The following is a 12,872-nucleotide window of genomic DNA, read 5'->3' as shown; positions in this document are numbered from 1 at the left end:
CCAGCTAATTTTCTAATGATTTGTAGAGACAGGGTCTCCCTATATTGCTCAAACAGTTCTCAAACTCCTGGGCTCAAGCAATCCACCTGTCTCAGCCTCCCAAAGTGTTAGAATTACAGACGTTAGTCACTACATCACACCCAAGTATTTTAATATTAGATTTATGTTTCTTTATAAGGTTTTAAAAACAAAATAGGAGAAATTTCAGCCTGTTCAAAAATTAAACATAAGACCTTCTTATATGAAATACAAGTAAAGTAAATAAGAATTTTCAACTTATTCTCTAAAAGAAGATTAAAGACAAGACTTGAAAAGACAATTGCCTACCAAATAGAAGAACAATTGGATATGGTCTCTATAATACTGGAGGTCATTAATAGGACAGACCTAAATTTAGTAATTAGAGAAAATTTCTAGAAGTAGAATCTCCCAAAGGCATTGTCTCATTACATAAAAACTTCCACTATTAGGGCTTAACTATTAGTCATTTATTTTTATAAGCAGCTACTTTTTGCTAAGTAATATAATGAGAATATACATTGTTATATATACTTCTACCACATCATTTTTAATGATTCCAGATTATTCAATTATATCATATATCTTAATTTACTTATCTGGTTTCCCTTTACAAAATAATTAAGTTTTAAAAAAATTTTATTATTGTAAACAATGTGTCATTTGTTTTGTAAATCAAAAAGTGGATTTACTAAACTAAAGGGTATATGCACTCAAAAAGCTTTTGATAAGTATTTGCAGTCGTGCCTCTAAAATATCACAGCATGATGCTTGAAGAATTGATGTTTTAGTTCGAATGAGGGCAGGAAAAGACCAATGTCTTAGCTCAAGGGAGTGAGGCAAGAGGAATCTCCTCTTAATTGGCTTTATTTGCTGTTGTTTTATTTATGTCTTTAATTAATTAAATGAGGCCCACATATGTTAACTTTATGCAGTATACAGATTCAAAATTTATTCTTCCAGAAATACCCTCTCAGGCACACCCAGAATAATGTTTAGCCAAATGTCTGGGCATTCCATGGCCCAGTCAAGTTAGCACATAAAATTGATCACGACACTCAGATTTCCTTAGTTTTCACCTACTATTTTTTCTCTAATCCAGGCTCTTATCAAAAGACACCGCATTAGATTTTGTTGTTTATGTCTCCTCTTGACAACAACAGCTTTATAAACTCTTCGCGTTTCTGATGACCTTGACAATTTTGAGAAATATTGATTTTTGCTGACTGTTATGATTTGTCTGGTGATTTTCTTATGATTATAGTGGGGTTAAGGGTTTTGGCAAGGAAAACCACTGAGCCTTATCCCTCATATTAATGGTACATATAAAGGTTAATATTTCAGTATTTCAGTAAAAAGGTTAATGTAAACCCTGCTCACCAGCTAAAGTAGTGTTTGTCAGATTTCCGCACTGTAATGGTATTTCCCCCTCCCTCTTTCTATACATACTATATAGAAGAAGGTCAGTGTGCACTGTGCTCTCTTTAAGAGTATCTACATAAATTATTTGGAATTTCTCTGCAAGGCAGATTTTTCTATTCTTTTATTTTTCTTCTCTATTTTTATTTGATCATTTATTTATGTAAATATGAAATTACAGATACTTATTTTTATACATTAGGTATATTAGTCGGATTTCAGACTGCTGATAAAGACATACCTAAGACTGGGAAGAAAAAAAGGTTTAATGGACTTAATAGTTCCACATGGTTGAGGAGGCTTCACAATTATGTCAGAGAGCATGGAGGAAGTTAAGTCTAACATGGATGGTGACAGGCAAAGAGAGAACTTGTGCAGGGAAACTCCCCCTGATAGAAACATCAGACCTCATGAGACGTATTCACTATCACAAGAACAGCATGGGAAAGATCTGCCCCCATTATTCAATTACCTCCCACCAGGTCCTTCCCACAAGTGGGAATTCAAGATGAGACTTGGGTGGGGACACAGCCAAATGATATCATTAGGTTATAATAAAATAATATTTCATTTATTCTGATGCTCAAATTGGACCATTTTGGGTCATTGAAGGCGTTTTCAATTGGCTCCTGTGTTCTGACATATAATTGCATTCTCCGTCATTGTGGTGTTTTCTGAGCACTTTCTTGCTTGTTCTCACTAAGGTGCTATAGATTCATTTTTTCAGTATTTCCTGCCCTAGTCTTAGAATCAGCCATTTCTCAAGGAGGCCTAGTTTCTTTTATTGGAGAATAGTATTAGAAATCAATATCTAATTGGAGTATGAGTTGCTATACTCACTACTGAGATGTTATTGGTTCTAGACCCTCTTAGAGAACACAGCAAGGAATAACACATGCAAATATTAGCTCACATATATCAACATACCTATAAATTTTCCTGTAAGTAATGTTCTGTGTCTATTCTATTTTATTTATTTGTTTTTCTTTAGGACTCTATTTTTTTTTCAGTAGGATAGTAACAAAAAAATTAAAAAAGAGAAAATAATCTGTATCTATTTTAAATTAAACACAAGTTCATATTTAGCTTTCTAAGTCCAATCCATTACCATATAGATTATTTTAGCCTCCCTAGTTTACTTATTTGTAAATTCCTCCTCCAACAGGGAGTGATCTTGCTGCCACCATTGACCATCTATTTACTTAATTTTTCAAGTCCAGTATATACGAATAGTAGTCTGAGAAATAACCCATACTGTCACTAAAAATGGCTTTATCAGGTAGATCACGAGCATACGTACAGTCCTTTTGCCTTCAGTGTTACAGACTGCACTCCCTCCCTTCCTCAGTTAATTAGGTCCACACTATATTTTCCCACCACTTTCATGCCGTCTTTCATATATTTGCAATACAGTGAATGTTTCATCACATCCTGTATTCTATCCTGGAATACTTGGCCTCCTAAATATTTTTAAATTTGTGTAAGTTAAGATCCACTCTTTGCGTTGTGAAATTCTGCAGATTTTGACAAGCACATGCTGTAAGTAGTTACCATGACAGTACCATAAAGAGAATATTTTTGCCACCCTAAAAAAGTCCGTGCACTTTGCCTGTTCAACCCTCTATCCCATCCTGAACTTCTAGCAACTACTGATCTGTTTACCCCTCTGTAGTTTCCCTTTTTCCAGAATACTTTGTAATTGGAATTATACAGTAGATAGGTTTTTCAGAGTGTCTTCTTTCACTTAGCAATATGCATTTAGGATTTGTTCATGTAAGCGTGATATATCTTTCTCATCCCTTTTAACATATCTGAGTATTTATGTTTAATGTAAGCATGCCATAAAGATCACATGGTTGTTGCATTATTTTTATTCACTCTATTATCTGTCTTTTAGTTTGTATACTTAGACAGTTAACATTTATGTGGTTATAGATATGGTTGTATTAATATCAGCTATGTTGGTAACCATTTCCTATTTGTTGCATTTTTTTCTTTGCTTCTCATTCTTTCAACTTTTGGTTCAGCATCTTTTACTGCATTTTATATATTTCCTTGTTTTATGTCTTCAAAAAAACTTGAGTGTTTTCTTTTTAATATTTTTAAACTAGTATAGGTCCACCTTCAATGACAGTGTAACACTTCTAGTGTAGTGCAAATACCTTATAACAACCTTCTCCACTACTTCCTTCCATCTCTTAAAGTATTGCTGTTACTTACTTCATGTGTGTACATGCTGTAACCACTGAATAGAACGTTAGTATTGTTACTCCATAAAAACACTATTTTTCGAACAATCAAATATTTTATTTTACTTCATTTATTCCTTCTTCAGCATGCTTTCTTTTTACATATAGGTTTGAACTCTGGCTATATTGTATTTCATGTTTCTGAAAACATATTTTAAGATTTATTGCATGACATACCTACTGGTGCTCAATTTCATGAGATTTTGTTTGTCTTCTACAGTCTTTAATTTTTATTTACTTTTGTAGTATAAATTACTGAATATAAATTCCAGAATAATGTTCATTTTTTCTTTTAACACTTTACATATTTCACTTTACTCTGTTTTTGCTTAAGAGGTTTATGAATAGAAGTCTACTGTAATTCTTATTCTTGTTTCTCTATAGGTTAAATGATTTTTCTTCTGGTTTCTTCAAGATTTTCTTCTTGTTTTCGGTTTTGCTGCTTCATTATTATATGCCTTTCTTTGTCATTGTGGTGATTATTGTTTTAAAATATTTATTTTGCTGATGTTTCCTGAGCTTACTGGATATATGGATTGATGTCTCTCATCAGCTTTGGAAATATATCAGCAATTATTACTACAAATATTTTTCTGCTCTTTCCTCATTTCATTTTCCAGGTAATCCAATTACACCTATGTTACACCTTTTGAAATTATCCCACATTCTAAAGTGTTCTTTCCCCCACCCCTTTTCTTTCTTTGCATTTTAGTTTAGGACATGTATATTGATCTATTTTCAGGACCACTGATTCTTTCCATGGCTGTGTCTACTCATCAGTCTACTGATGAGCTCAAGAAAGATAAACTTAATTTTCATTACAACTTTATTGATATCTAGCATTTCCTTTTGATTCTATCTTTACGTTTCCATGCCTTTGCTTACATAACTCATACGTGTAACACACGTATCTACTTTTTCCATTAAAGTCCTTAACATATTAATCATCTTTACTTTAAATTCTACTTATGATCATTTCTGTATCTGTGTTATATCTGAGCTTGGTTCTGATGATTATTTTGTTTCTCAAGACAGCATTTTCTTGCTTTTTTATTTATCTTTCCCCGCCCCCCCCCCCCCCCCCCCCCAGTAGTAAGAAGAGTCTATGGCTCCAGGAACTTCTTTCCATTTAGGTAGATATCGGCTGTGAGTCTACGTACACACCTACCTCTTCAGGTTTCAGTTGACAAATTGACCTACTACTTCATTCTCTGATAGATCCAAGAAAAGCCACTGATTTTTAGTTTATTCTGCTTTCTCTTGTTTTGAGGACAGGATAGACAACTTCCATACTCTTTACACAATAGACCTGAAACTGGAAATCTCCTCAAATCCTTTTTAAATACAAATCTCATTAATATGTTTATAATACAAAACAATGTAAGTTCAATATAAACAATTTTGAGACTTCCTGAACAAAGATAAAACAAATAAAAATAACTATGACCCATCACATAAATCCAATCAATTTTACTATTTTCTATGTTTCATGTGCATTTTTACATCTTTCTTATTGTCCAGCATGTATTTTAGGTAGCCATTTCTATGTTGGCCATTTACGTTGGTTTTTAATATTTCACAGTATAAACAATGTGGTGAATGTTTTACACTGAATTGTGGATTTTTAGTCCGTACTTTCTGAAGTGAAATTACCTAGCCAGAACAACTTTTGATACATATTTCTTTTTTCTAGTCTTCATTTTCTTCTTTTTCTCTTCATTATCAAAGTTCTATGTTTTTCTCTTCTTATAGTATTTTTCTGTTTGTTTTCTCATTTTCATTTACACAGCAATCATCTTATTCAGACAATCATACCTCAAATTTGCGATAGTTCCATGACTAGTTTCTCTTTCTCTATGCTTCAATTAATCATAGAAAGTGATCCTAGATTAAATATCAGCATTCGAATAGTGTGACTTCACTGATTACATTTTCAAAGAATTTTTCTTGTTTGCTAAATAAAAATATCACTTGGACTTTTTTTTGTCTAATCCCAAATTTGCTTTTCACTTTATTTTCTTCCATAAGCTTTTATTATCTCATATTAGAACCAAATTAGACATATACCATTCACAGAGAACAATCTGTATTTTCTCTATTATATGGTTTGTACCATTCTCTTCATCTAGAATACCCTGTCTTAAATATGTATTTGCTTAATTTCCATCCATCCTTTAAAGCCGAGCTCAAATGTTATCTTATTTAAAATAGTATGCCCCCATCTTCTTAGCTGGCGCTCATATATCTGTATTCTGAATTTTTACAGTTTTATATATATATATATATTTTTTTTTCACTAAAAGTCAATTTTATTCTCAAGAAATAATTTTAATTTCTCAATTATAAGTATTTACTTGTAACTCGAGAAAACAATTATTGGGAGAAACAACATGAAGTGGTGAATGAATATACACAATATTGGAGAATATAATCTTGATACATTGCTTTCTGTTCCTCTGACAATCAGTGGCAAAATTGGATGGCATAAAATATATATTTAACATGTATATTACATAATCTTCCTCGAATATTAAAAGTAGTTAGTGAGTACTTGACAGGGCCCATATAGAATTTCATTCTTAACTAAAATGAAAAGCATCTATAATTTAGATTCTTATTTTATTATTAAGTTCTTATTTTCCCTCTATACCAATTCCTGGCCTGTGTTGTGATAGATTGTAGGTTTGGGAAAGTTCCACTTTTGCTATAATATTGTTATTTACTTATGGTCATTTTTAAGGTACCCTGGATAAAATTAATTATTTAACTGAATTTATGGATTTTCTGAAACAAAACATGAACCCTATATGTTTAAAATGTTTTATTTAATTTTCTTTAACCTGAAAAATACTGCTTTATCAACCAGAATCCTTGCTTTAACATCAATGAGTATAGACAACAGTTACCATGGGCTTATTGACATATTCTGAAAAATGCATTTAAAATGAACATTATTTAGAGAAAATGCTGAGAAAAGAAAAAAGTTAACTGCCCACATAGTGAAAAGTAGCTGATATGATACTCTACAAAACATACCTATGAGTTATTTTCCTCATAGAAAGGAAAACTAAACTATGTCTGAGTACTAATCTTACATTTTTTTTTTTTTGAGACAGGGTCTTGCTATGTTGCCCAGGCTGGTCTCAAACTCCTGGGCTCAAAGAGTCTTCTCATCTCGGCCTCTCCAGTAGCTGAGCTTACAGGCTTGCACCACTGCACATGGCTTAATTTTGTTTTTGATAGTATTTTATTTTTATAATATTCCTGAGGCTATTTTTCCTTGCCAAAAGAACATATATATTGAATATATATAGCAAAAATAATATATATAGAATATATATATTGAATATATATATTCAAGAACATATGTGTGTATATATATGTTCTTGCCTTCAGCAAATGCAGAACAAATGCAGGGACACTTCAAACATAGAGTGAAAACAGGTGTTAATACCTTCACAATGGTTCATCAACCTTCTGGAACCCTGAAAGATTTATTTCTCTAGATACTTCATTGATTAAACTGATTAAACCTTTTTAAATCTGTTAAATTTAATTGTCGCTTGAGTGCCTTTGTAAGATGTTTGAAATATTCTTTTTTTATTATTTTTATTTTTGAGATGGAGTCTCACTCTGTTGCCCAGACTGGAGTGCAATGGCACGATCTCAGATCACCGCAACTTCCGCCTCCCAGGTTCAAGCGATTCTCCTGCCTCAGCTGCCCGACTAGCTGGGATTACAGGCACTTGCCACCACGCCCTGTTAATTTTTGTATTTTTAGTAGACACAGGGTTTCATCATGCTGGCCAGGCTGGTTTCGAACTCCTGACCTTAGGCAATCCATCTGCCTCGGCCTCCCAAAGTGCTGGGATTACAGGCGTGAGCCACTGCGCCTGGCCAGATGCTTGAAATATTATTTGATTGCATTTTAAAACTGTATTTGAAGAATAAAGAAAAACAAGCTAGTAAAGAATGAAAATGAATCATCCTGCTTTGAGGACAAGTTAAAAACTAGAGCAGCATGATAACAACAAAACTCCATTGACTGAAAGGATTAAAAGCACAATTGCAGGTCAGGAAATAATTATTTTGTTATTGCAATGGTTTAAGGGTCTTCAATGATTACTAGCAAAGTAAAAAACATATCAACAAATCAAACAATGCAATATAAAAAGGTTCAATAACCCATTAGTGAAAGATTTATGTATGCACACACACACACACACACATACCTTTGCACACAGACACATGCACAATGGGTCAGAAATTATGACCAGTTCAGAGTCTAATGAGAACAATATCTGTTGAGAAAGTATCCTTAATTCTTTGGAATTCATTCAGAAAAAATCTTAGGTGTGCAAAACAGCAATATTTATTGGACTGAATTTTATCTTCAGCGTGAAGCAGGTGTTTTAAGTTGATTATTGTCTGCTTTTTTGTGTGTGTGAGACAGACAAATGAATGAAAATAGCTCTTCAGGGAAATCCATTTCCAAACTGCATTCATTAGGACTTTACTGAAGTGCAAGGAAAGAAGATGAAATGACAAGTCAACTTGAGTATAATATGCGTTTAAAAATTTTTTTCCACCTTGAGTAATTATTAGCTCAATTTACCAATGCTCAATCCATTATTATGCCTAGAAAACTCCTGATTACATATTAAAATAAAATGAGAATATTTTTAGAAGCAAAAATTTTGAAGTCTCTATTTTGAATTGAAGAACTTAAGAATATTCACGCTCAAAACGAAACTCTGCTATATGTCAAGAAAAAGAGAAAAGGAAAGAACATATTTACTCATCACTGTAATCAAGCAAAAAAATGTGCTTCAAACTCTGTCTTTATAAAAAATCAGTTAAGTTGTATTTGGAAATTTGTTTAACCTTATCAACCTTTTATCCAAATACGTAAAAATGGATTATTAATGCTTAATTTGTAGAGTTGATGTGATAACTAAATTAAATAAGTGCAGAGCAGTAGCACTTACCTAAAAATAGATTCTCATTAAATGCCATTACTATTCTTACTCCTTTTGAGAACCTATAAACTTAATTACAGGATTTCTTCTGCTTCTACTACTCACTAATAAAAACATACCCTATTTTCAAACAAATAATCTGTTATCAAACAAAATACCTCAACCAGTATAATTCTCAAAAATAGTAACTTCCCTTTCCAAGCACAAAAGTTTGTCCTTTCTCTCTGTGTCTTTTATAACCATTGAAATTGTCCTTTGGGTTATGGTTTATTAAAATCATACTCTGCAAAATACTATCAGACTTCAAACAGTAAGTCTCAAGAATTGGAAAAAATATGAAAAGGAAGAATAACACAACTCAGTGCTTCAATTAAACATAAGCACACATAAACACAACTTTGCACAAACACACAGGCACAATGGGTCAAAAATTATGACCAGTTTAGAGTCTAATGAGAAAAATATCCGTTGAGAAAGTGTCCTTAATTTGGATACTTAATTTGGATATTTTTTAAAAATCCCAAATGTGCAAAATTAAATATGTTATAAGGAGAATATAATATAAAAATATGGGTGTCTATCTATCTCCTCAATTTATCTATTTCCTCAATTTTCAACCCACCAAAATGGCTAGTAATGTACATACAATGAAATCCAATCAATTTTCTAGCACCAAAAATGATTCATGTTCAGCCTTCCAGAACACTCATTCTTCAATCTCATTGAAATATGTACTTTTTCTACCTCTCTTTATTTTTCTACTTACATATCTCACCCCCAATTATTTTATTCCTTTTGGACATTCACTTTATAGAAACTTGAATTAGAAACTTTAACCTTCTTGTCCTTCTGGGTGAGCCTTGTAGTTCATGATGGTTAATATTTATACCATGCTCCAATGGGTCTAATTTACTTTCCAGGCATTATATGGTCATTTAAAGAATACTTATTTAAAGTTTATAATAAACAAAACATTTCAGGTGGTAAAGTTATACAGTTAAACAATGCAGGATATTTTACTACTTACCTTGAACTTATTACTTAACCTGACTAAAATTCATTTTGTCAATTTGAAAATGGAACTAACAATACTTATATTGCTTAGTTTTCATGAAGATAAAAGAGACTATGTATGTGAAAAACATCTGACATATAAGATGTGATATTTTAATTATTTCTGCTATTATTAATATTAATCTAGGTATTTGAATCATAGGGGCAGCAAATTCATGCTGAAATATACGTACTATGCAGTAAACAAAATAATGTCATATTTCCTCTTTATTTTTAATGTTTTTTTAACAGCTCACTCACTTTGTTTCTCATCTGTGAATAAGTCATTACAGTTATATCTATGTGTAGTCTAATCACATAATACTATTTTACCTTTTCCAGAAGAATAATTTATAGGAAGAGAACGTAAACTTTCAGGAATACTAATGTTCTTGGGGATTGGCATTACTCCCAGAAGTGCTACAAACAAACACCTGAACACTGTCTCTTTCAAAACCAGTAGGTTTAAATAGAATTCTGTTTAGGTTTTTGGATTGTGACATATGTTAATCCCATTAAGAGTCTCTGTATGAAAGTGATGTTAGCAGAATTTTAGCATGGTATTATCAGGTAACTTGCCACTTTGCAATAAATATTCTGTAAATATTCTAACCCTGGGGAGTTTAAAACCAATAGGAAACTATTAAACAAACTATAGTTTGACTATTTGACTTCAACCAGTATGCATTATGGAAACAGTAACACCTAACCTGTGTCCACAATTTATAGTCACATGTAATACAATATTATATATAGTATTATTGATATAATGTTTTATTGATATAATGTTTTATATTAAAATATTTACCATTCTTTTTATCTGCAAGTTGATCAAACAATAAAATTTATTTGCAAATAAATGTGGTTTAAAATACATTTAAAATTTTAACTAATAATAAATTTTTCTGTATTCTTGTCAATTGTTTATAATTGGTTTTGATGTTTGTTAAAATACATTTTTAAAATAGAGTGATATCGAGATTTTTCTATAAAAGTTCATGTCTTAAAGCTTTAATGTTCAGTAATCATACCCATAACTTCAATATACAGGACCATAATCAACAAGAAAGACTAAAACTTTGTCCATGCCTCAATGCATAGGACAAAGGTGGCTTAGGCTCACTGATCCATGCTCATACTAAGGTACCTATTTCATAAAAAAGAAGGAAAATATAGTAAGTAAAGAGAAATACTGAGGAAGGAGGGAAGGAAGGAAGGGATTGAGGGAAGTGGAAAAAGGAGAAGAGGAAAACAAAATTTGGGGGAAAAAAACCTAGTCAATTCCCCAGAGTACATTTTCTTTTCCTAGCCATATTTTCAAGGAAGCAGCCACAGTTACAAATACTGATTCTACAAAGGCAAATGATTACCTTTCATGCTCAAGACACTGTGTTTGGTAATTGGTAATAGTAACATTCTTTCTTTCTTAGTGGGAGAGCTCCTGATTTGTGCTATGATGGAGGAAAATCTGCTAAAGGGTATGTATGGTGCCTTTTCCCTCTCCGTGCATCTATGAGAGACATTCCATATCCCATTGCTTTATGGGATGGTTCCAGCCAGCCTACTATAGTGTTAATTTAAATGACTTCCTGATATTCCTTCAAAATAACTATTGGAACACATCTAAACTCAAAAAATACAAAAATAATAATTGTTTAATTTGTGTGGATTCCATGTTGTTGGGGGGAAAGGGAGATTAACACACAGTAGAGAAACATTGATGTGTGTCAATTTGAACAAATATAATTACAAGTTTTAACTGATTCCTCTTTGCAAAGCAAATTACCTTCAAGGAAAGTGCTTGCAAGTCAGGCACCACTGGTGACAGCAACATGGGTAGCATATAACTTATTCTTGAGCTTACGATATTCCTCAATGAAAATATGTTTCAAATCAAGTAAAACAGAAAGGAACAAGGTTTTCACTGGGTGAGGTGGCTCGCACTTGTAATATCAGCACTCTGGGAGGCTGAGGCGAGCAGACCACTTGAAGTCAGGAGTTCAAAATCAGCCTGGCCAACATGATGAAATTCGACAGCTACTCAAAAAAAAAAAAAAAAAAAAAAAAAAAGTACAAAATAGTGATGCGTGCCTAAAATCCCAGGTACTTAGAATGCTGAAGCAGGAGAATCACTTGAGCCTGGGAGGCAGATGTGGTGGTGAGCTGACATCGCGCCACTGTACTCCAGTCTGGAAGACAAAGTAAGATAGGGTAAAAACAAAACAAAACCAAAAAACATACAATGAACAAACAAACAAAAAGAAACAAGATTTCCATGAAGTGGGAGTGACAGAAGACACTGTTCCAAAATGTGATGTCCTTTAGCCTCACAACAAAGCTAGGAATTACATACAAATATTTCCTCCACTACTTTTGTAGCAATCAACACACAGGTAAATATGTCTATAAGGGAAATTAAACTTGCCTGCTGAAATTATAAAAATTCCTCTAATTAGGGCCGGGCGCGGTGGCTCAAGCCTGTAATCCCAGCACTTTGGGAGGCCGAGATGGGCGGATCACGAGGTCAGAAGATCGAGACCATTCTGGCTAACACGGTGAAACACCGTCTCTGCTAAAAAAAATACAAAAAACTAGCCGGGCGAGGTGGCGGGCGCCTGTAGTCCCAGCTACTCCGGAGGCTGAGGCAGGAGAATGGCGTAAACCCGGGAGGCGGAGCTTGCAGTGAGCTGAGATCGCGCCACTGCACTCCATCCTGGGCGACAGAGCGAGACTCCGTCTCAAAAAAAATAAAAAAATAAAATAAAATAAATAAAAAAAATTCCTCCAATAGAATAGACTCACTGACTTTGAGTTAAGATGTAGAAAACACAAGATTTCTCTAAACCTGAGTCATGCACAATACAAGGTAAAGTATGAACACCCATCTATATATATTTATGACATATATCCACACATATGTTTACATGTGTTTTTCAAATATCCCCAAAGTATCTCACATTTAAAGTACCGCTATTTATTTTAGTATCTAAATAGTAAAGTATCTGAGCCAAACCCCATTCTACCTAATTCAGCAGGGGTGAACATACTCATGGTACACTTTTTTCAACTCCAGCCTTTGCACCACCATTATCAGGGTGTATGGGGCATCACAGATTTCTGTGTTCTTCCAGAAAGAAGCAGCTTCCCCCTTTCC

Source organism: Piliocolobus tephrosceles, chromosome 11, assembly GCF_002776525.5.
Source record: "Piliocolobus tephrosceles isolate RC106 chromosome 11, ASM277652v3, whole genome shotgun sequence".
Taxonomy (NCBI): domain Eukaryota; kingdom Metazoa; phylum Chordata; class Mammalia; order Primates; family Cercopithecidae; genus Piliocolobus; species Piliocolobus tephrosceles.
The sequence above is the reverse complement of the archived record's forward strand: the minus strand, read 5'-3'. Positions refer to the sequence as shown.